Source organism: Bos indicus x Bos taurus, chromosome X (assembly GCF_003369695.1).
Source record: "Bos indicus x Bos taurus breed Angus x Brahman F1 hybrid chromosome X, Bos_hybrid_MaternalHap_v2.0, whole genome shotgun sequence".
Taxonomy (NCBI): Eukaryota; Metazoa; Chordata; class Mammalia; order Artiodactyla; family Bovidae; genus Bos; species Bos indicus x Bos taurus.
Window position 1 is genome coordinate 28,559,287 of NC_040105.1, and position 24,392 is coordinate 28,583,678.

Sequence of the window (24,392 nt, forward strand, 5' to 3'; positions counted from 1 at the left end):
CTTCACCCAACACTCAATATTCACTTTCACTGTAGTGAATTTATCATGAGTAATAAAAATATTCATAGCTTTGTTTACAGTTGTTAATGATGGGGGCTCAGTTTGACGGGAAAGTCTTATCTTGGTTTCTACTCTTCCTTACTGTATCACTTAAGATAATGATAACTGTTCTAATGCAGGAATACAGAGCAATTCACTGGAGCTTAATATATTACAAGTTATTTTTGGATCACAAGAAACAAAGTCCACTGGGGCAGGGACTGTTGGTAGAGTGCTCTGTTCCACACCATCATTTAGAGACCCAGGAACATAGAGACTCTGTTACACTCAACACCCGGCTTCCAAATTCACCTTGGGTGTTGAAATCCTGGATGGATATTAGAGAAATGAGTGAGTTTTGCAGGGAGGAGGAATAGAACGAATAGGTCAAGCCTGGAAGTTTCATTGAGAACTTCTGCCCATATTCCATTAGCCAGAACTCAGTCATATGGCTACACTTGACTGCAAGGAAGGCTGGTAATGTTATGTGGCTGTCTGCCTAGAAGGAAAGGTATACAAGGCTGGTGAATGGCTAACCAGTCTCTGCCACAGTCGTGTTTTATTTGTTTGTTGTCTCCATAAAGATAATTAACAGTTATGCATAGAGTCTGAAAATTCTTCCCTGTGCCATATATCACACATATGTGCAATAAATGGGCTTTTAAGGTTACTTCACATTATGATAGCAGTATGTCTAAAGGATGGAAATTTCAACCACAGTTTATGCAATTTATTATTTTTACCACTGTGTTGAGCTCCGTGAAAGAATAAGATGGTGAGTTCTTTGAGATGGTGTCTTTTGTGAACAATACAGTAGCTGAGAAATTTGGGGTAAAAAATAGCTCCAATGATGGATACCATACTTTACCTCTATCTTTTTTGATGTGACTCTTTCAGTGTACATATCCTTCTAGTTACTTTTCCAATTTCCTGCTCACTAAAAAAATATATACCTTGCTGAAAAACTTCTCAGCAACTATTTTCCATCAGTTCTTCACAAATCTTCATAGGAATCATCATTCTGGATATTGGAAATCAAAGACTTCATCAAACATCAAATCATCTAGAGATTCAGTACAGCCCTTTTGTAGCCTGTAATAAAACTATAAGAAATTATAGAAGCAATCTGAATCTAGCAGGCAATTGTTCTACACTGATTTTGAGTACTTTAAAAGATGTCCCTTCTTAGTATTAAAAAACAAGGGCATGTATTTTTTTTTCAGCTAGGCTACCTCCTTTTGTCTCCGAATAGATTCTAGCATCTTTACAATCCAAGTTTTCAACCAAATTTTCGACAATATTGTAAAGTAATTAACCTCCAATTACAATAAATAAATTTATATTAAAAAAAATAAATAAAATTTTAAAAAAAGAAATTCACTTCCAAAAATGATACTTCCAAGATGAATTTTATATTCTCTCTCTTTTTTATCCACCCCACAAAGCTTGTGGAATCTTAGTTCCCCAACCAAGAATTGAACCTGGGACCTCCACAGTAAGAGTGCAGAGTCCTAACCACTGAACCACCAGGGAATTCCCAAGATTTATTTATTTGCTTTTTTTCAATAGCACAAATTGTCTTTTTAAACGGTTAAAAAAATGTTTTTTTTTTTTTTTTAATGTGTGTGATTGATTTTAAAATGTCAGTGAATAGTGATGGTTTCATGGAACATAGCTTCATGTTTTGTTTTGGTTTGGTTTTTTTATGTGCCAGATGCTAAAATGGAGGCTCATTTACATCACCATGTTAAAAATCCTATTTGAAATAAGAAACTAGATTCACTGCTGTTTATTACTGATTGAAAGTGTGGGTATGAAATTTCTTGACTGTCATAACCTTTCATCATTTCAGATTGTTATTCCTCATTTATCTTGCGTATGTTCACCAGTTTCAAATTTATTCTTCAAACTTCCTATATTTATCCATGACCCATTTAAAAATATATGCTATACTTTACTGTAAAGATATCTATTCAAAGAGGTTGAGTACAGCCCTTTTGATAATAATAAGTACCAAAAGTTACATTAAAATATTCATGAATATGAATTGGTGAAATAAGCTCTGATTCACATACTAGAATACTCTGTAGCTGTTGGAATGATAAAACTCTCCAAGCCAGGCTTCAGCAATACGTGAACCATGAACTTTCACATGTTCAAGCTGGTTTTAGAAAAGGCAGAGGAACCAGAGACCAAATTACCAACATCCGCTGGATCATGGAAAAAGCAAGAAAGTTCCAGAAACACATCTATTTCTGCTTTATTGACTATGCCAAAGCCTTTGACTGTGTGGATTACAATAAACTTGGGAAAATTCTGAAAGAGATGAGCATACCAGACCACCTGACCTGCCTCCTGAGAAATCGGTATGCAGGTCAGGAAGCAACAGTTAGAACTGGATGTGGAACAACAGACTGGTTCCAAATTGGGAGTACGTCAAGGCTGTATATTGTCACCCTGCTTATTTAACTTATATGCAGAGTACATCATGAGAAACGCTGGGCTGGATGAAGCACAAGCTGGAATCAAGATTGCCGGGAGAAATATCAATAACTTCAGATATGCAGATGACACCACACTTATGGCAAAAAGTGAAGAGAACTAAGGAGCCTCTTGATGAAGGTGAAAGAGGAAAGTGACAAAGCTGGCTTAAAGCTCAACATTCAGAAAACAAAGATCATGGCATCTGGTCCCATCACTTCATGGCAAATGGATGGAAAAACAGTTGAAACAGTGGCAGACTTTATTTTTTTGGGCTCCAAAATCACTGCAGATGGTGACTTCAGTCATAAAATTAAAAGACGCTTCCCCCTTGGAAGAAAAGCTATCACCAACCTAGATAGCATATTCAAAAGCAGAGACATTACTTTGCCAACAAAGGTCTGTCTAGTCAAGACTATGGTTTTTCCAGTAGTCATGTATTGATATGAGAGTTGGACTATAAAGAAAGCTGAGTTCCACAGAATTGATGCTTTTGAACTGTGGTGTTAGAGAAGACTCTTGAGAGTCCCTGGAGCAAGGAGATCCAACCAGTCCATCTTAAAGGAAATCAGTCCTGAATATTTATTGGAAGGACTGATGCTGAAGCTGAAACTCCAATAGTTCGGCCACCTGATGCAAAGAGCTGACTCATTTGAAAAGACCCTGATGCTGGGAAAGATTGAGGGCAGGAGGAGAACGGGACAACAGAGGATGAAATGGTTGGATGGCATCACCGACTCAATGGGCATGAATTTGAGTAACCTCTGGGAGTTGATGATGGACAGGAAGGCCTGGCGTGCTGCAGTCCATGGGGTCACAAAGAGTCAGACACGACTGAGCAACTGAACTGAACTGAACAGTTGTTATTTAGTTGCTCAGTCGTGTCTGACTCTTTGTGACCCCCGGGATTGTAGCCCTCCCTGCTCCTCTGTCTGTGGGTTTCCCAGAGAAAAATACTGGAGGGGTTGCTATTTCCTTCTCCAGAGGATCTTCCCAACCCAGGGATGAAACCCGTGTCTCTTATATTGGCAGGTGGATTCTTTACCACTGAACCACCAGGGAAGCCCTCCACCAAATTCATTCTGCCCCCAGAAAAAGATGATGATTTGATCCTAATCATGCTAACTACATTTCAATAGTCTCCAGAGAAAATGTCTGCTTTCCAAAATGCAGATCATTAGACTTTATTGTACTATTTAGCAACTCCTACCACTGAGAAATCAAGGCTTATCCACTTATCCCAACTTTACCTGATTTTAGCCACCCCAGGGTTCCAGTCTACAGTTTTCTCATAAATTCTGCCCACCCTTTAATCAGATCTACCTGCTAGTCTTGGAGGCTCTCCTTGAACACCATTTCTAGGCATGTGAATCTTCAAACCTTCGTGATTACTCTGATCCACTCAAGACAACTCAGGTTCCAGCTGGGAATTACACTGTGGCATATGCAATTGCTGGGCATTGCGCACACTCTGAAGGCCCCATCCACTGCCTCTAGTATTTCAGGTTCATTCATTTCTGTCAAGGCAGATAAAAACCCAGAGGTTCCAGAACCTGCTATGCACCTGAGTCATCATGAAAGCTTATTAAATAAATAGTTCATTGGTTTCTGGGCTACAGTGATACACAGCCGGGTTTGAAATCTCTTCTCTTGGTTCACTGCCCCTGAGTCCTGTGTACTGGAGCACCATGAGGGCTGCATCAGTGCTAGCCTCCTCCTCTTGGTAAAGGGGTTCCTATGTTCCATTGTTGGAGAAGGCAATGGCACCCCACTCCATTACTCTTGCCTGGCAAATCCCATGGATGGAGGAGCCTGGTAGGCTGCAGTCCATGGGGTCGCTAAGAGTCGGACACAACTGAGCAACTTCACTTTCACTTTTCACTTTCATGCATTGGAGAAGGAAATGGCAACCCACTCCAGTGTTCTTGCCTGGAGAATCCCAGGGACGGGGGAGCCTGGTGGGCTGCCATCTATGGGGTCGCACAGAGTCGGACACAACTGAAGTGACTTAGCAGTAGCAGCATGTTCCATTGTGTATAACCATCCTTTTATACATAAGCTGCTTTCTCTTTCTTTCACTCTCAGTTTCTTTTTTATGAACTATTCAAATCAACTCATTAAAAATAGTATAAAAGATGCTAGTACCAATAGGAAAACCCCTGGAGAAGAGAATGTCAACACACTCCAACCTGGAGAATCCCATGGACAGAGGAGCCTGCTAGAGGAGCCTGGCAGGCTATAGTCCATAGGGCCACAAAGAGTGAGATACCACTGAGCGACAAACACTTTTACTTTACACCAGTAGAATAACAGTCAAGTCTTTGCTTTGGGTCAGATTTCCCTCTGTTCCTCTGCCCCTGAGGAAGGTCTAAGCTTCCATAGTCTCTTGATTCAGGATAAGAGTCCTATTGATACTTTCCCAAATGACCATGAACAGAAACTGAGAAGCTGTCGCCATTAATATCCACTAAAAGTCTTTTTAGTCCAAACTAAACTTTAGTCCTCACAAGCTGTGAGTCTCAGGATCCTTTGAACCTCCTCTAAGAAGTCTCATTTAAATGGATGTGTTGGAGATGTTATTGATGGACATTGTTATATTCGTGTAGATTTTAAGAAGGAGGCTTCTATTCCCTATGACTTACCCAAAAGATTAAGATACACACTCTTAGGAATGAATAGGAAGCCAATGTTTACACGAAAATCTTCACTTAAGAGGGATGAGTGTGATGGTTTGATTTATAATGTGAGTTGCAACACCTATGAAAATCTTCCTCAGTTTACATAGAAGGATATTATTTTTTTTTAAGCAGAAAGGAGATGAATCAAATACCAATGTAATGTATCTTAAAAAAAAAAAAAAAACTTTATCTTGTAGCCAGTGAAGATTTGGAAATTTTTTCATTAATTTTAAGTAAGTAAATGTTAGTCACTCAGTTGTGCCCAACTCTTTGTGACCCCATGGACTGCAGCCCACCAGGCTCCTCTGTCCATGAGATTTTCCAGGCAAGGATACTGGAGTGGGTTGCCATTTCCTTCTCCAGGGGATCTTCCCAACCCAGGGATCGAACCTGGGTCTCCTGCACTGCAGGCGGATTCTTTACCAACTGAGCTACAAGGGAAGCCTTCGTTAATTTTATGTGATTATTAATACTATTTCGATGAGTTTGCTAAACATAGAAAGTCTTTAGTAAGTAATTTTACACATACCTCATGGGCCTTCCCAAGTGGCGGTAGTGGTAAGAACCCATCTGCCAATACAGGAGACTCAAAGACACAGGTTCAATCCCTGGGTCAGGAAGATCCCCTTGAGTAGGCCACTCTAGTATTCCTGCCTGGAGAATCCCATGGACAGATGATACAGTCTGTAGTGTCAAAAAGAGTCAGACACGACTGAGCGACTGACACTTCTCTTCCCTTCATAGTCATTGGAAGTCCTTTATTTTGTTTGCAGCATGCACACATGCATGCCTACCTCATTCATACTCATTCAATTTCATACAGATTTGAAACATAATGCAGGAGAAGGCAATGGCACCCCACTCCAGTACTCTTCCCTGGAAAATCCCATGGACGGAACTAGCCTGGAAGGCTGCAGTCCATGGGGTCGCTGAGGGTCAGACACAACTGAGCAACTTCACTTTCACTTTTCACTTTCATGCATTGGAGGAAATGGCAACCCACTCCAGTGTTCTTGCCTGGAGAATCCCAGGGATGGGGGAGCCTGGTGGGCTGCTGTCTATGGGGTCGCACAGAGCTGAAGTGACTTAGCAGCAGCAGGGAAATAGTCCATTGGGCAGTTATGAGTCTTTGCACTAATCTAGGTATAGTTGCTCATAGGTTCTGAAAGTGTTAAATATAATATCATGGCGTTGATTACATATCACATTTTATTTTCTCACTCAAGTGTGATTTGATATAGTTGCCTAGATTTAGCTTCTAATTTACCTACCTTAGACTCTCACTTAAGTATACAGTTACTTTTTCAGTATTGACAAGAATGTGTTACTGTAAGTAGTTCCTAAGAATAGGACAGCATTTTCTAGTTCTCTGGCATTGAAGACTTTTTGTTTGTTATCTTGTTTGCTTATTTGTTTGTGAATCCTCATAGGACAAGGAAAAAGCTCTTGTGTTTCCTTATGGATTTAATCTCTGAAACTTTTACACTGTCACTAATGATGTCCCCGGAGTCCTTGGAGCTCAAATAAGAGGGTGTACAGTTCATAAATTTTTATTTAAATGCAACTCTTGCTTTTATATAAGTTTACAATCTGGTAAAGAGACAAGGAGATAAAAAAAGATGTAAAAGAAAAGCCCTAGCCAAAGACTTAAATTTAGAGATCAGTAAAATTGTGGGTGGTAAAGACATCTAGCTTATTGATCTATATGATCCCATCCATGAATGCAAAGCATGTGAAGAGGGTTAAAGGGAGAAACAGCCAACATAGAAAATGTATACATACATGTATATGTTTATACAAGCTTCTCTGGTGGCTCAGCAGGAAAGAACACCTGCCAATGCAGGAGACAGGTTCAATACCTGGATTGGGAAGATCCCCTGGAGAAGGAAATGGCAACCCACTCCAGTATTCTTGCCTGGGAAATCCCACGGACAGAGGAGCCTGGCAAGTTACAGTCCATGGGTTTGCAAAAGAGTCTGACATGACTTAGCAACTAAAACAACATGTTTATACATATAAATTTACTTCTGTGCAGGGGAGGTTAACTAAGCAGTCTTCACATGGCTGTCTCTGCATCTCATGCTGAAGCCTGAAGTTCACAGGCAGGAAGTCAGGAAGAGTCAGATAATAAGTGAGATAGAACCCAATGAGCACAAGCTGGAATTGCAGTCCACAGGGCAAGCCATCAAGTGGGGAGAGAATGAGCAGGCTTGAATTCTCCTTGGACGGACTGAAACCCATGTCAAGTTCTTGTTGCCTCTAAGCTTACCAAAGAGAATGATCCAGGGCCCTTTATCATAGAGCTAAACACACACCACTGGTGCCGGAGTCAGAGACACTGGCAGAAGACCCAGGGGAAAAGAGCAATTTCAGGCCCAACTGCTACTTCATGTCAGTGAGGCACGTCAGCTCATCAGTAACAACGTACACATGGTCAGACACACATACAAACTCACACTCCAAAATGGCTGCTCCCTCTTTTCCATCCTTCCATTAGTGTGAGAGAATCTCTCTTGTAGCCTACCCTAACTGGGCACATACAAAACAATGGAATTCTGGGAAATGCAGTTCAGCCTAGTCAAGTCAGACAATTCATTACAAAGCTGTCCTGGAAAGTCCCATGGATGGAGGAGCCTGGTAGGCTGCAGTCCATGGGGTCACTAAGAGTCGGACACGACTGAGCGAGTTCACTTTCACTTTTCACTTTCATGCGTTGGAAAAGAAAATGGCAACCCACTCCGGTGTTCTTCCCTGGAGAATCCCAGGGACAGGGGAGCCTGGTGGGCTGCCACCTATGGGGTCGCACAGAGTTGGACACGACTGACGCAACTTAGCAGCAGCAGCAGCACAATATGCAGTCTCAAAGGTGGCAGGCCATGGTGGGTGCCAGGGTGAGGGGTCTGGTAATCATTGTATTTCATGAACATACTGGCACTCGGAGGATCAGTGAAGGAAGTAATGTAGAAATCAGACGATGGGATAAAAAAAAATCAGCTTATTTATCATCACAACTGATCCAAGGGCACGGCTTACCTGTATGTATGCAAATATTCATTTTACCTTTCTCTCTCTCCCATCCCAAAAAACCATTCCTAATATTGAAAGGAAATATGTCTACTTTCCACTTTTTTTCAGGCCGTATTTTTCTAAGATGAATAGTCTTGATTGTTACAGTCAGAGTAGAGGCTCTCTGAAAATTTTAAGAAAGTAATTGAACAAAGGGAAGTGACAGTGCTTGCCTTAGTAAAATAGAAAGCATAAATACTGTTCACACCTCTTGTTTGGCTCTCTAAGAAGAACAAGTGTTGCTACAGGTTATAACCTTATTTATTGCTAGGGGGGGAAAAAAAGCTCTTAAGTGGAAGGGTTTCATTCATACTGTACCAAACCCCTGTTTTTGGAGTAAGATGATGAAAAGAGGAAAGCTAGCCTAAAAATGAACACACTTTCAACAAGGCTGATTTTAAAATTTTACCTGTGTTGGAAAAACCCATAGTCCCTAACTATGGATGAGAAAGATGTCTCCTCTATTAATTAATGAATTTAGTTTTAGCTGCACTGTGTCTTCATTGCTGTGCGGGCTTTCCCTCCCTAGTTGTGGTGAGCAGGGGCTACTCTTCATTGTGGTATACAGGCTTCTCGTGGTGGTGGTTTCACTTGTTTCAGAGCACGGGCTCTAAGCATGTGGGCTTCAGGAGCTGGGACTCTGGCTTAGTTGTTCCCCAGCAGGTGGGATCTTTTCAGACCAGGGATTGAGCCTGTGTCCCCTACATTGGTAGATGGATTCTTAACCACTGGACCACCAGGGAAGCCTGAAAGGTATCTTCTCTAATACATATGTTAATGCTGTGATTCCAAGGAGTATCTCTAATCTATAGTCTTTACAGCTGTACTTTTCTCAGCATATTTCGAGTCACAGAGCAGATCTAGATTGAGGGAGAGGTGTTTCTTCAAGAGCCTTCTATGACTGTAAACTGTTGGAGAAAAGAGTTAGAAGAAGAAGATGGTACATGGTCTGCTCTGCTACCTTGAAGTAGAATGTATTATGACATGTTAATGCTGTTGTTAATTTTTTTCCTAAATTATAAAAGCATTATTTCTACATTATATAAATTTTGAAAAATAAAGGCAAAGAAGACAAGAAAGAAATAACCAAGATATGTCAAAATGCTTTAAAGCTTCCTCTGTGGAATCTTAAGCATCTTTCTCTTACTTCAAATGAATAACTCAAGGAGCGTATCTTTGGGCTAAGTAGTGCCAGAAAAAAGTACTAATTAAGTAATGTTTAACACTGCAATTTTCTACTCACAAGAATCTGGTTGGGTTTAATAGCTTTATTAATTTTGTCTTAATTTTTGCTATAGTTATGTTGTTTTACTGTGTGATGGGCATGGTCATGGCAAATTAAAGTATCAGATTGATCAAGTTAATCAGATCAATGAGTATTTTGATTAACTCAAGATGCTGTTGATTCAGAAGGTACATCCTATTAACTAAACTTGCCATTAACTTCTCAATACAGCATATTCCAACAGCTAGCACCAAGGACCTACTGTTATAAAATATCATCCAGATATGAACAAATGACTTTATTTTTGTCCTCTATCTTGGGCTGTGTAAAAGTAACCAGGGTTTCCTGGAAAACATTTAGAAGTAATTGCTCTATTTTACCTATATCGATTAGGGGTATTTAAGGGCATTCTGCTTGAGACTCAAGTGTTAGGGGATAAAAAAAAACAGCTTATTAATGTAACTACAGGTAGAACAACAGAAATAGGTGGAGGAAGCATTCATCTGTCTTCAATGATACAAGTGGTCATTTTTCTAAAGACAAGAAGATTCCGTTATTTTCATTTACTTCTATAACTTTCCACCTAGAGAGTTGCCAATATTAGAACATACATTAAAAATCACAGAATAATAGTAATGGGCACAAAAATAGACTTCAGAAAATCATATACTTTCTGTAGGTAAGAAAGTTTAAAGATATTCTCAAGCGATAACCTTTATTAGATGCTGGCAAGTCTCAGATGCTACATTGTAGTCTCTTTTATTGAAGACATCTTGACGGTTATAAAACTTCTGGATCAGCATCTCATAAGCCTTGCATAAGGCAGTTGTGGTTAAAAATCACATAGAAAATCTCTCAATAGCTTACAGAAAAGCAACCAGTCTGGTCTGGTATTGGGGTATGTATGAGTTTTAATAAGATGTTGGTTTTTGCTAAAAGGGCCAAAAGTAAAGATAACCCCATGAGGGAGAATTGAGTTATAGAAAGTGAGATTGGGAACCCCAAAAGGAAGGAAAAAGTTAATAATAACACCATAGCTTCAGAAGAAATTGCAGGTTGAGAGACAATAAAAATACTTTTAAGCATGGGGGGGAAATATCTCCTTGAACCTGAGGTTCTGAGATCAGGAAAGAGGCATGAAAGTGAGAACAGCAGGGTTGCTTTCAACTCATTTTGAAGACCCCAGTGGTAGAATAGACTGAGAAGGGAGACACAGGTTCCAAAGAGAATGACATGTCTTTTTCAAGAATGAAAAGAACTGAAAGAAATAGCTGTTTTGCAGGCTGGAAATGAAAATAACAGTGAATTTCTTTAAAGTACTGAAAATATGAATGCTATCAACTTCTGAAACTTTTCCTGATTAACTCAGCACAAAAACTTCAAACTGCTATCATTTCTCCTTCAATCAAATGTGGACCAAGAAACCAAGCTTCATAGTATAGTTTAGGCTCAGAAGCTGTCAGAAGCATTTTACTAAACCACTGTGGAGGAGAGACAAGCACACAAAGCATTATATGAAACACCAGCAGTTACACTGAGTACTTTTAACATAACGCTGACCAACAATAGCCCTTCTAGGCAGGAACCAAGAAAACACAAAACTGTGAGTTCACTGAATGTTCATTTACATTTTAAATAAACATCATGCCTGAGCTATCATTATGTCCTACACTAGCCATGTTTTAAAAGCTTATAAAACTTCCTGGAGAATATTTCGTTAACCTTGAAAGCCACATAAACCTAAGGATTATGGCTTATATTTTTTAAAAGATAAGAAAAGCAGGATTTATGCCTATCCAAATTATCTCTTAAGACCCTGAGTGTTAGGAAACTTAGAGAAGGGTGTTTCATTAAAATGCAGCTATAGCAAAATGTAATTGGAATTGGACCTTTTATTTCAGTACAGTCAGTCCATTTAAGAAGCAATGAAACAAAACACCCTTTTTAAATCACAAGGTATTATATGTGTTTTAGAGCAAATGCTATTGGGACTTCCCTGGCAGTCCAGTGGTTAAGACTCTGCACTTCCACTACGAGGGTTGTGGGTTTGATCCTGATCAGGAAACTAAGATCCCACATGCTGTGTGGCCCCTCAAAAAAACCCAAACCAAAAGAAACAACAACAGCAAAAATAGAACAGATGCTATTGACTGTATTACTGTTGTTGTTTAGTCACTCAGTCATGTCCAACTCTTTTGCGACCCCATGGACTGTACCCTGCCAGGCTCCTCTATCCATGTAATTCTCCAGGCAAGAATACTGGAGTGGGTTACCATGCCTTCCTCCAGGGATCTTTCCATCCCAGGGATCAAACCTGCATCTCCTGCACTGGCAGGCGGATCCTTTATCAGTGAGCCACCAGGGAAGCCGATTGACTATATTACCCTTAAGTAAACCAAAACCTAAGTAAACTCCTTATAGATTTCCTCCAGTTAAAGCCACATTCTTTCTTAAAAAGAGACTCATTTCTAATGCCATACTTTCTTCCTCAAAAAGGGCATTTGTAGTTTTCTGTTTCTGTATTTTGTATATAGGTATTGTGGGAAATTACTAGAGGATTCAGATCAGATCAGATCAGTCACTCAGTCGTGTCCGACTCTTCACGACCCCATGAATCGCAGCACGCCAGGCCTCCCTGTCCATCACCAACTCCCGGAGTTCACTCAGACTCACGTCCATCGAGTCAGTGATGCCATCCAGCCATCTCATCCTCTATCGTCCCCTTCTCTTCTTGCTCCCAATCCCTCCCAGCCTCAGAGTCTTTTCCAATGAGTCAACTCTTCGCATGAGGTGGCCAAAGTACTGGAGTTTCAGCTTTAGCATCATTCCTTCCAAAGAAATCCCAGGGCTGATCCCCTTCAGAATGAACTGGTTGGATCTCCTTGCAGTCCAAGGGACTCTCAAGAGTCTTCTCCAACACCACAGTTCAAAAGCATCAATTCTTCGGCGCTCAGCCTTCTTCACAGTCCAACTCTCACATCCATACATGACCACAGGAAAAACCATAGCCTTGACTAGACGAACCTTTGTTGGCAAAGTAATGTCTCTGCTTTTGAATATGCTATCTAGGTTGGTCATAACTTTCCTTCCAAGGAGTAAGTGTCTTTTAATTTCATGGCTGCAGTCACCATCTACAGTGATTTTGGAGCCCAGAAAAATAAAGTCTGTTACTGTTTCCACTGTTTCCCCATCTATTTCCCATGAAGTAATGGGACCAGATGCCATGATCTTCGTTTTCTGAATGTTGAGCTTTAAGCCAACTTTTTCACTCTCCTTGTTCACTTTCATCAAGAGGCTTTTTAGTTCCTCTTCACTTTCTGCCATAAGGGTGGTGTCATCTGCATATCTGAGGTTATTGATATTTCTCCCAACAATCTTGATTCTAGCTTGTGTTTCAGGAGGTAAATGTGGTTCTTCTCTATATCACTAAGTAGATTAAATTATTTGGTATAGTGGCATGAATATTATCCTGCCACACTGCAGCCTGAGACAGAAGATTTTTTTAAAAATCCTTTCTAGAGGTATCGGATAACAAGGTACCCCAAAATACAATGTCTTTAGCAAACTAAATGTGTGTTTCTCTCACCAAATAGACCAATATAGAGAAGTTCAAAGTGGTGGATGATTCTGTTTCATGATGTCATTCAGGGACCCAGGTCCATTACATCTTATTGCTCTACCATTTTTGTCTTCATCTATATGACAGAAACCAGTTCACTGGCACATCTGCTTTCCAGCCTACAGGAAAATAGGGAGAAAGTCCAGGGCTGAGGCTTCATCATAAAGGAGATGAATGCGAAATTGTATACATCACTTCTTCACATTATCTCATTGGCCTCATCTCTGTTGTTTGGCCACATCTACCTGCAAAGGAAACTAGGAAATATCGTCTGTAGCTTGGTAGCTGTGTGTCCAACTAAAATTTGGGGGGTTATATTACTCAAAGGAAGAAGGATAATAGACACTGAGAGGCATTTATTGATCTCTGCCTCAATAGATATCAGTCAGGGTTTGGAGAAGACAGACTAAGCACAAAAAAGTTGGCAGTATTCTTCACTCAAGAACATGACAAACTCAGTGTAACACTTACACTTGCATAAGCTGTTGGGGACAATGCTCTTCATCACCACCACTAATATACCTTCCTTTCCTCCTCGTTTCATTTTCCTTTTCTTCTCATTCCTCCTCTTCCTATTCCTATTTTTCCTCTACCTCTGTTATTTTCTTTCTTGCTTCAGTTGCTTTTGAAACTAAGGTCTACCGAATTTGCTGGCCACAGACAAATGCTTTCTCTATGTATGTTAATGACTGATTTAAATATCCCTGGAGGCTGAAAATGGAATAATTTGTTTTAAAAATGTGAATCTCCGGAAGGATGAGAAAGCACCACAAGAGTTAAAAATAAATCGATGAGAGATTTAGTACCACAGCTATGTAATTAATGGAGCAAAAATAAAGGAGATGTCTTCTCAAGATGCAATCACAGAGAGTTGAGATTAGTTAAGGCCTTAACAACAAAAAACCTAAAAATGCCTGCATTACCAAAAAAAGTCTATTTTGTGGATGACTCAAAACAATTTTAGAAATGAATACAATTATAAGTGGTTCTGATGTCTTTGGCAGAAAGCAAACCACAAGTCTCTTTTCCCATCTACTTTTTTCAACTAATGAGCAAAAATGGCCCTACTTCCCTGTTGCATTTAAAAATGGCTAGGCTGGTGAATTTTACATGTATGTTGACTCAAAAAAATTCCCCCAAATTGTTCTTCCCGTACATCATCACCAAGAGTTTCTGAATAACCTTTTGGAGCAAATCCATTCTTTGGCAATTAAATGTTTTCCATTGAGCACTTATCAGTTTCCTACTTCTGTTATATAATACCCATTTTCAGGACTTCCCTGGAGGTCCACTGGTTAAGACTCTGCACTTCCACTGCAGAGGGCATAGGTTCCATCCCTGGTCAGAGAACTAAGATCCCACATGCTATATAATCAAAATAATAATCATAATTCCCATTTTCTCAACACTCAGGTACAACATCATACCTCCCAAGGATGAAGGACTCAGGTGGCACCAGATATTTGCTGATTCCTGATGTGTCCCTCCTCTTCAGCTTGGTGTCCATTAATTGTTCTAGATGCTTCTAGGAAGGGAGAAATTGCCTTCTACCCTTTTAGTTTCTTCTGGTTGGTCTAAGAATTAAATTGACATGAGACAATTCAGCAGGAGAAAATCAAACAAAAGTATAATGACATGTATATTCGGGAGAGACCCAAGAAAACTGAGTAACTCACCAAAATGGACAAAACCGTCGCCTTAAATACCATCTTCAGCTAAAGACAAAAGAGGATATTGGAGGTAGTGGTTTGGGACTTGAAAGAGGAAGACGGCAATTCACATGGAAATAGAAAAAGAAAGGTTTCATAAACAAATGTTTGCTGCTCCAGGCAGAGACCATGGAATGCAGAGTGGAAGCATCTCTGCTTTAGGAAAGCAGAGAAAGCATCTCACCACCACACCTGGCCCATTGCAGATATCTCTGGTGATAGCTCTATTCCAGGAACAAGCCCTCTATCTAAATTCTTTTACACAGTTAGGGGGGAAGTCAGGGTTTCTTGCTGAGTCTTTCAGGCCTTGATTTCAGCTTGAGATAATCCACAGGCCAAAGAGACATTTGGGGATGACAAATGTGGCTCCCCTATCATGCAAGAAACTTTTAGATCATTCATCTAGAAAGCAGCCCTCATGAGCTAGCATACAAGTCCTTGCAAGAATCTTTGAGCTATCTAAAAACAGTACAGTAATAATGTTACCATTTTGTTCACCCTTTCCTCTCAAATGCCTGAGATTTCCTCTCCATTCTGGAGAGGCTCTGCCACTTCCTGCCTTTCTCTAGTTGATGTGGGAAAAATTTCAATAATTCATTCAAATTCCACTATGCAACCCCCAGGCTCCTGAAGGGCATGCTGCTTCTGCTACTGCTACTAAGTCGCTTCACTCATGTCCGACTCTGTACGACCCCATAGACGGCAGCCCACCAGGCTCCCCCTGTCCCTGGGATTCTCCAGGCAAGAACACTGGAGTGGGTTGCCATTTCCTTCTCCATAGTTTGGCCTAATTCAATGCTTGAACTGTAAGTCATCACTTATAGAAAAGTTTAAGTCACAGTGTAATGATAGCAGTAGTAATAGTAATAATTGCTAACAACTTGTGAGCACTCACTCACCAGGGGTACTGTGTATGTTCAGTTCAGTCTCTCAGTCATGTCCAAATTTTTGCAACTGCAGCACGCCAGGCCTCCCTGTCCATCACCAACTCCTGGCATTTACTCAAATTCATGTCCATTGAGTAGGTGATGCCATCCAACCATCTCATCCTCTGTCATCCCCTTCTCCTCCTGCCCTCAATCTTTTCCAGCATCAGGGTCTTTTCAAATGAGTCAGTTCTTCTCATCAGGTGGCGAAAATATTGGAGTTTCAGCTTCAGCATCAGTCCTTCCAATGAATATCAGGGTAGATTTCCTTTAGGATGGACTGGTTGGATCTCCTTGCAGTCCAAGGGACTCTCAAGAGTCTTCTCCAGCACCATAGTTCAAAAGCATCAATTCTTCAGCGCTCAGCTTTCTTTATAGTCCATCTCTCACATCCATACATGACTACTGGAAAAACCATAGTTTTCACTAGACAGACCTTTCTTGACAAAGTAATGTCTCTGCTTTTTAATATGCTGTCTAGGTTGGTGATAGCTTTTCTTCCAAGGAGCAAGCGTCTTTTAATTACATGGCTGCAGTCACCATCTGCAGTGATGCTGGAGCCAAAAAAAATAAAATCTCTCATTGTTTCCCCGTCTATTTGCCATGAAGTGATGGGACCAGATGCCATGATCTTCGTTTTCTGAATGTTGGGTTTTAAGCCAACTTTTTCACTCTCCTCTTTCACTTTCATCATGAGGCTCTTTAGTTCTTCTTTGCTTTCTGCCATAAGGGTAGTGTCATCTGCATATCTGAGATTATTGATATTTCTCCCAGCAATCTTGATTCCAGCTTGCACTTCATCCTGCCCAGCATTTCTCATGATGTGTGTGTGTTAGTCACTCAGTCGTGTCTGACTCTTTGCGACCCCATGGACTGTACCCACCAGGCTCCTTTGTCCATGGGATTCTCCCGGCAAGAATACTGGAGTGGGTTGCCATTTCCTTCTCCATGTGTATTCTGCATATAAGTTAAATAAACACGGTGATGATATACAGCCTTGATGTACTCCTTTCCCTATTCGGAACCAGTCTGTTGTTCTATGTCCAGTTCTAACTGTTGCTTCCTGACCTGCATACAGATTTCTCAGGAGGCAGGTCAGGTGGTCTGGTATTCCCATCTCTTGAAGAATTTTCCATTTTGTTGTGATCCACACAGTCAAAGGCTTTGGCGTAGTCAATGAAGCAGAAGTAGATGTTTTTCTGGAACTCTCTTGCTTTTTTGATAATCCAACAGATGTTGGCAATTTGATCTCTGGTTCCTCTGCCTTTTCTAAATGCAGCTTGAACATCTGGAAGTTCATGGTTCTTGTACTGTTGAAGCCTGGCTTGGAGAATTTTGAACATTACTGTGTATGTACATGAACTCATTTACCTCCAGGTTATTTGTGGTTGCTTAAATCCCCTTGCAATTTACTGACCAGCCAAATAACTTGTTTTGTTCTTCAAATAGACAGAAATATGTTGTAAGATAGTATAAAATGCATTTTCGTAAGGAAATCTGACACTACAGCAGAATTATGGTTAGCAAATTTAAAAGTGCATGTCTTGTTTTTCTGTAATTTTTTTCCCTTGAAATTTGAGCAGACGTTGTTACATCCTGCAGGAATAACATCCTCAACTCTGAGCTTAATATAACCTATCTCTTTCATTTCTTTCTTCTCTTTTGGGATTCTTAGCTAAATCTCTGATTTTCAAATAACTCTCTGTGGTTAGATCCTGGCAACTGTTACGTGCCATAGGTCCTAATACTTATTTGGGTAAAATGTCTTGAGCAATTTCCAAGGATACTTTGTGTGTGTGTGTGTGTGAGAGAGAGAGAGAAACAAAGACAGAGATTCTTCATTTCAGAATAAAGCTTTCTAGAAGAAGAGCCATTCTGTATACCAATGACACAAGATAAATATGTTTTGTAAACCACTTTGCTTTTATCTTAAATGGACGATGGAAATGGAAATGCTTTTACTTAAAATTAAAGTAATTTTAATATCCATGATTAATGGTGCAAATGAAATTAAACCCCCCACTACTATTCACCATCTTATTTAAGAACAAAATGCTCACTGTTTCTTAATTCCAACTAGTAAGATCTCTGGATGCTGATGCTTTTAATTAGGGAAGAAATTTCCTTTTAATTGAAAAAAAAAGTTTGTTTTTTTTTTTTTTCAATAAGTTAGAGAGTGTCCTCTAGTGGAGAGAGAATCTCTTTTGTCAGCGGTTTTAGAAATGGCCAAATTATATCTAATTAGAAAAAGGTCGCACTAAATAACAAGCGTCCCTAGTGCCGATTGGAGTCTGTGGGTTCAAGAGAAAATGTATTATTTTTCCTCTAAGGCCCCCTCACATTGTAGCCTACTTGAAAGCCTGCCCTATGACAAGCATTGTTCTCATTTTTGATAGCAAATGATTTTTTATGATCAGTTTTAGAGTGCTTCCTTCGGAACCTGGTAAGATTGAGCTAAAGCATTTAGTGCAATTTACTGAAGCTTTTACAGATATCAACTTGAGACAGCAAGAATACCATTATCTTCAGGGCTTCAACCCTGGATGACTGATATATTTGATGTGTGTGACTCCCGAGGTGATAGCTTAAATTTTTCTGTTATTATTTGAAGGAAAACAAAAAAAATCAAGGAGGAAATTAAATTAATGTGACTCTTTTCTATAACCTGTGAAATTCTAATGCTAATTTCCTGTATTTCAGATTAAGTAGGGTAAATAGTATTAACGTTATCACTTGGGTATCTCAGATCAGACTGGAGGTTTTTTTTTTTTTTTTTTTTTAACTTAGAAGAGGATAAGGGAGAGCTTTGGTGCTTGACTCTCTAAATCTCACGCTAGGCTTGCCTTATCAGAAATTGCATGTTATAGCAAATTAGAGAGCAAAAGATAGAAAAGATGGATAGTTTCTCTTGATAACAAGTTAAATAGTTTGGACTTAGAGTAAAGATAAAATTACATTGCTTATACTTCTATTTGAAAAAAGAAAGGAATAAGGAGAGTGTTTTTAAATCTTTCAGTAGTTATACAGATGTCAGAGACATACTGTGAACATATGAATATCATGTGTGTGGCTTGTATGAATGGTAATAATCAGCAGTGAGTTGAATATTGTATTCCTATTAACATCATTTTCAGAAAAAAATGTACAATTGTGACTTTCGTATAGATATTGAAATGAATACATGTTAAACTGTAAAAAAATTTTTTTGCTCATATGATAGGAAGGGAACAGACAGATGTTATGATCAATTCAAAGTAAAGTCAAAATAGTTTATAAAACAGAAGAAAGGAATGCTGAGATAAATTCCAAGTAGAGACAAAATTGATTTTTCCCTGAGTTGAGGTGGAGAGCAAGGCTAGGGGAGCAGATGGGAAATTAAGTCAAATGGCTACCAGATATGAGACAATTTTTACATTGATATGTTTTATTTTCATTTTTATTCCATTCATGGACTTTTCTTTCTTTCTTTGGCCTCGTAACATGCAGAATCTTAGTTCCCTGCCCATTCCATGACCAGAGTTCGAACCCAAGCCCCCTGCAGTGGAAATGTAGAGTCTTAACCACAGGACTACCAGGGAAGTCCCCAGACATGAGAGCATTTCTATATCAGTTACTTACAAAGAGTTCGGAGAAGGCAATGGCACCCCACTCCAATACTCTTGCCTGGAAAATCCCATGGACTGAGGAGCCTGGTGGGCTGCAGTCCATGGGGTCGCTGAGAGTTGGACATGACTGAGCGACTTCACTTTCACTTTTCACTTTCATGCATTGGAGAAGGAAATGGCAACCCATTCCAGTGTTCTTGCCTGGAGAATCCCAGGGACGGGGGAGCCTGGTGGGCTGCCGTCTATGGGGTCGCACAGAGTCGGACACGACTGAAGTGACTTAGCAGCACAAAGAGTTACAAAGAGTTGAAGAATAGCTCAAAGACAGGGAAAGGGCTAAAAATCTGGTAACTCAGAATGGTGTGAAGTAGAAAAATGAGTAGTTTTCCATTGGAACACAAATATTTTTCCTACATCCCTTTGGAAAGCTGGCATATTTCTGTAGCTTGGGTTGGCTCATCAGTGACCCAGTTGTACAAGCTACTTCTTGTCTATGCCAGTTACCTCTCTACCTACCACTGTCATTATGAACCCTCTTTCCTAGGCACCCTGTCCTTGCCTCCTGCTTAAGGACCCTGACGGAATGTTTTTCAATCTTGTTGCTTTTCTCAGCCCCGACTCCAATTTAAAGAGTCCAAGATAAAAAGAAATTGTTCCAGACGGTTAACTGTAACCACTTGCATGAAAAGCACCTGGGAGTGCTTGTTAAAAATTAAAATCCCTGGAACCTTCCACACTTGCTGAGTCAAAATCTGGTTTGGGGGGAGTAGGAGTAAGTCTTTTTTTTTTTTTTTTTGACAATGAGTTCAACACTCAATGGATTAAGTAAAGAAATATATAATATCTGAAGCCATATTCATCTAAACTAAATGATATTGTAGAAGATATGAGTGTATAAAATAACCTCTGACCTGAAAGTTAGTGGAAGTTTGCTAAAAGGAACAAGGTTAATGGTAGCATTAGGAGTTGCAATAGTAATAACCTTTCCTCTGTTCTCTGTCATGTCAGACTTTTGGCAACCCCGTGGACTGTAGCCTGCCAGGCTCCTCTATTCATGGAATTTTCCAGGCAAGAACACTGGAGTAGGTTGCCAGTTCCTTCAGGGAATCTTCCCAATCCAGGGAATGAACCTGCATCTCCTGTGTGTCTCCTGCATTGGCAGGCGGATTCTTTACCACTGAGCCACCAGGGAAGCAAACCTGTTCCAAGAGGAAAAGGGGAGAAAAGACAGAGTTGACTGACGATTCCTAGAAAAGCCAAGTCAGTCTTTTGTAAGAGGTGCTATTTTAAATAGAACTTAATGGAGGAGAAGGAATTTGCTACGTGGAAGTGAGGAGAGTTTAAATCAAAGAATATAATATTAAAAAGTGTGAAAATGTGGAGGGAGGCTCAAGAGGGAGGAGATATATGTATATGTACAGCTGATTCACATTGTTGTACAGCAGAAACTAGCACAACTTTGTAAAGCTATTATACTCCAATAATTTTTTAATAATAATAAATATGTTGTTTAAAAAGAACTCTAAACCATTAATCACAATTTTATAAAAAGCATGAGAATGTGAAATAGATCATGGATGAACTACTCATAAAATTCAGATGCTAAAATCCTATTATGTAACTGCATATACTGCTTCATCAGCCCAAGGTACAAACACAGTCATATTATTTTTATTTTCCTAATTCCTCTTTCATAATTGCCTAATTAGCTTTCTAAACAAAATTTGCTAATTATATTTTCCTAATTTTCCTAGTTATACTTATGAATTCCTATCTACCCTTATTGAGTAGAAGTGCATCATCTCTCCCTGGGCCCCACCCTGCCCCATGATATTCTATTCACTCCTGTTTTTCTTTAACCCAAGGGGAAGGATTTATAGTCATTTATTTCTGCTTTCAAACACAGGCAGTACACACTTGGGGTCTGAGGTCACAGCTCCTAACAGATGCTCATGTGATTAGCCACCATTTCCCAAATGAAAAGTATTGGGTTGGCCCAAAAGTTCATTTGGGTTTCCCTTAAGCTATTAAAAAACAAACAAACAAACAAATGAAATTTTTGCCCAACCAAGTACTAGATGGATTCAGCTTTCCTCACCAACACTTTAGCGGTTGGTGAGTCTCAGGTGAGCCTGATGTCACCTGGCCTTCTCTCAAGATTGACTCCACTGGGCTTCTAGTGTCCTCTCTTGAGAAACAGAGCTTTGCATAAGAATGGGAGTAGTAACTTCTGTTCAGACACACAAATAGGTATCATTAAGAGAAACAATTTTAAAAATCCCTTCAAGAAAATTAGAGACACCAAGGGAGCATTTCATGTAAAGATGAGCACAATAAAGAACAGAAACAGTATGAAACTAACAGCAGTCCATGGGGTCACAAAGAGTCAGACATGACTGAGCAACTGAACTGTACCAAACTGAACAGAAACAGAAGATATTAAGAAGAGGTGGCAAAGATACACAGAAGAATTGTACAAAAATGGTCTTAATAACCCGGATAACCATGATGATGTGATCACTCACCTAGAGCCATACATTCTGTAGTGTGAAGTCAAGTGGGCCTTAGGAAGCATTACTACGAACAAAGCTAATGGAGGTGATGGAATTCCAGCTGAGCTATTTCAAATCCTAAAAGATGATGCTGTCAAAGTGCTGCACTCAATATGCCAGCACATTTGGAAAACTCAGCAGTGGCCACAGGACTGGAAAAGGTCAGTTTTCATTCCAATCCCAAAGAAGGGCAATGCCAAAGAATGTTCAAACTACCGCACAATTGCACTCATTTCACATGCTTGCAAGGTAATGCTCAAAATCCTTCAAGGTAGGCTTCAAGAGTAAGTGAACTGAGAACTTCCAGATGTTCAAGCTGGATTTAGAAAAGGCAGAGGAACCAGAGATCAAATTGCCAACATCTTGTTGGATCATCAAAAAAGCAAGAGAATTCCAGAAAAACATCTACTTCTGCTTCATTGACTACACTAAAGCCTCTGACTGTGTGGATCACAACAAACTGTGGAAAATGCTGAAAGAGATGGGAATACCAGACCACCTTACCTGCCTCCTGAGAAACCTGTATGCAAATCAAGAAGCAACAGTTAGAACTGGACATGGAACAACAGACTGGTTCAAAATTGGGAAAGGAATACATCAAGGGTGTATATTGTCACCTGGCTTATTTAACTCACATGCAGAGTACATCATGAAAGATGCCAGGCTGGACAAAGCTCAAGCTGGAATCAAGATTGCCAGGAGAAATTTCAGTAACCTCAAATATACAGATGACACCACCCTTATGGCAGAAAGCAAAGAGGAACTAAAGAGCCTCTTGAGGAGAGTGAAAAGCTGACTTAAAACTCAACCTGCAAAAAACTAAGTTCACGACATCTGATCCCATCACTTCATGGCAAATAGATGGGGAAAAAATGGAAACAGTGACAGACAATTTTTTTTTGAGTTCCAAAATCACTGTGGACAGTGACTGCAGCCATGTAATTAAAAGACACTTGCTCCTTGAAAGAAAAGCTATGACAAACCTAGACAGCATTTTAAAAAGCAGAGGCATCACTTTGCTGACAAAGGTCCGTATAGTTAAAGCTATGGTTTTTCCAGTAGTCATGTATGCATGTGAGAGTTGAATCAGAAAGAAGGCTGAGCACCGAAGAATTGTTCCTTTCAAACTGTAGTGGCGGAGAAGACTCTTGAGAGTCCCTTGGACAACAAGGAGATCCAACCAATCAATCCTAAAGGAAATCAACCCTGAATATTCATTAGAAGGACTGATGCTGAAGCTAAAGCTTTAATACTTTGCTCACCTGATGTGAAGAGCTGACTCTTTGGAAAAGACCCTGATGCTGAGAAAGATTGAGGGCAGGATGAGAAGTGGGTGACAGATGTGGTTGGATGACATCATCAACCCAATGGACATGAGTTTGAGCAAACTTGGGGAGATAGTGAAGGACAGGGAGACCTGGCATTCTGCAGTCCATGGAGTCGCAAGGAGTCTGACATGACTGAGCAACTGAACAACAACAACTTCACAGAACAGACCTCTACTCAAGTTGACTTTCTCTCCTGATTGTTTTTTTTTGTTTGTTTGTTTTGTTTTTTGTTTTTTGCTTTTCCAATTAGAGTATATTCATGATGGCCTTGTACAACTGAGTGAGCACCCCAAAGTGGACGGGAAGGCAGGAGGTACGGTCCTGGGTGGTCGGATTGCACGTGAGCCACGACAGAGCGTTGTACTGCTCCAAAACAAACCTTAAAACATCAGACGTGGTTTTGGAGTCAAGAGAATGTGGAACCTGCTGAGAATTCCTGGCGGGGAGAAGTTTGTCCGTCTGTGCTACAGAAATGTGGTGATGCAGCGAAGCCTTTAGGAAGAGGGGACACTGGTTCTGAGCCTGGGGACATGATGACCAAAACCACTGGGGGAGATTCTCGGCTTTGGCGGTTGACACAAAATACCCAAGGGCTAGAGGCTGCTGTTTCAGCTCCTCGGGTGCTTCCCTAGAAAGAAGACACTCACCCTGGCTCCGACTGTGCTGAAAGTGAGAGCCCACGCCGATTCCAGAAGGAGAGCCTGGGGAGGGGACTGGGGAGGAGTTGGGAGAGGAATGGAGATTCCCAGTCATTAATATGCCAATATCATTGTCCATATCATCTGGGAATGGAAGGTCAACAAACATGTCATCATTGTTTCTCCTGATTGTTTTGAGAAGCAGCTGGAAACCGTTTAATCTGTCTGTCTCTCTCTCCTACACACACACACAGTGATGCAGGTAAATTATAAAAATAAAAAATGTATTTTCTACCTTATCAGGCTTCCTTGTAATCTGTGCTTTGAGAGGCTTCCTACGATCACATTGATAAAAAGCACAGTGGTCTGTCATCAGTGCTATAACCTGTACTTTGTCCTTTTAAGAAACTATGCAGAGGGACTTCCCTGGTGGTCCAGTGGTTAAGACTCTGAGCTTTCAATTCAGGGGGCTGGGGTTCGATTCCTGGTTGGGGAACGAAGATCCCACATGCCAAGTGGTGTGGCC

The 24,392-nt window shown here is 40.2% G+C and overlaps 1 protein-coding gene and 1 non-coding gene across 2 annotated transcripts in view; one reads left to right on the forward strand and one right to left on the reverse strand.

Moving 5' to 3' along the window:
- Window positions 1-24,392, forward strand: part of IL1RAPL1 (interleukin 1 receptor accessory protein like 1) — a 1,448,054-nt gene that overhangs the window by 1,362,420 nt on the left and 61,242 nt on the right. The window lies entirely within an intron of this gene.
- TRNAK-CUU lies at window positions 1,500-1,572 on the reverse strand. The gene has a single exon. It is a non-coding gene; the product is annotated as a tRNA-Lys (tRNA).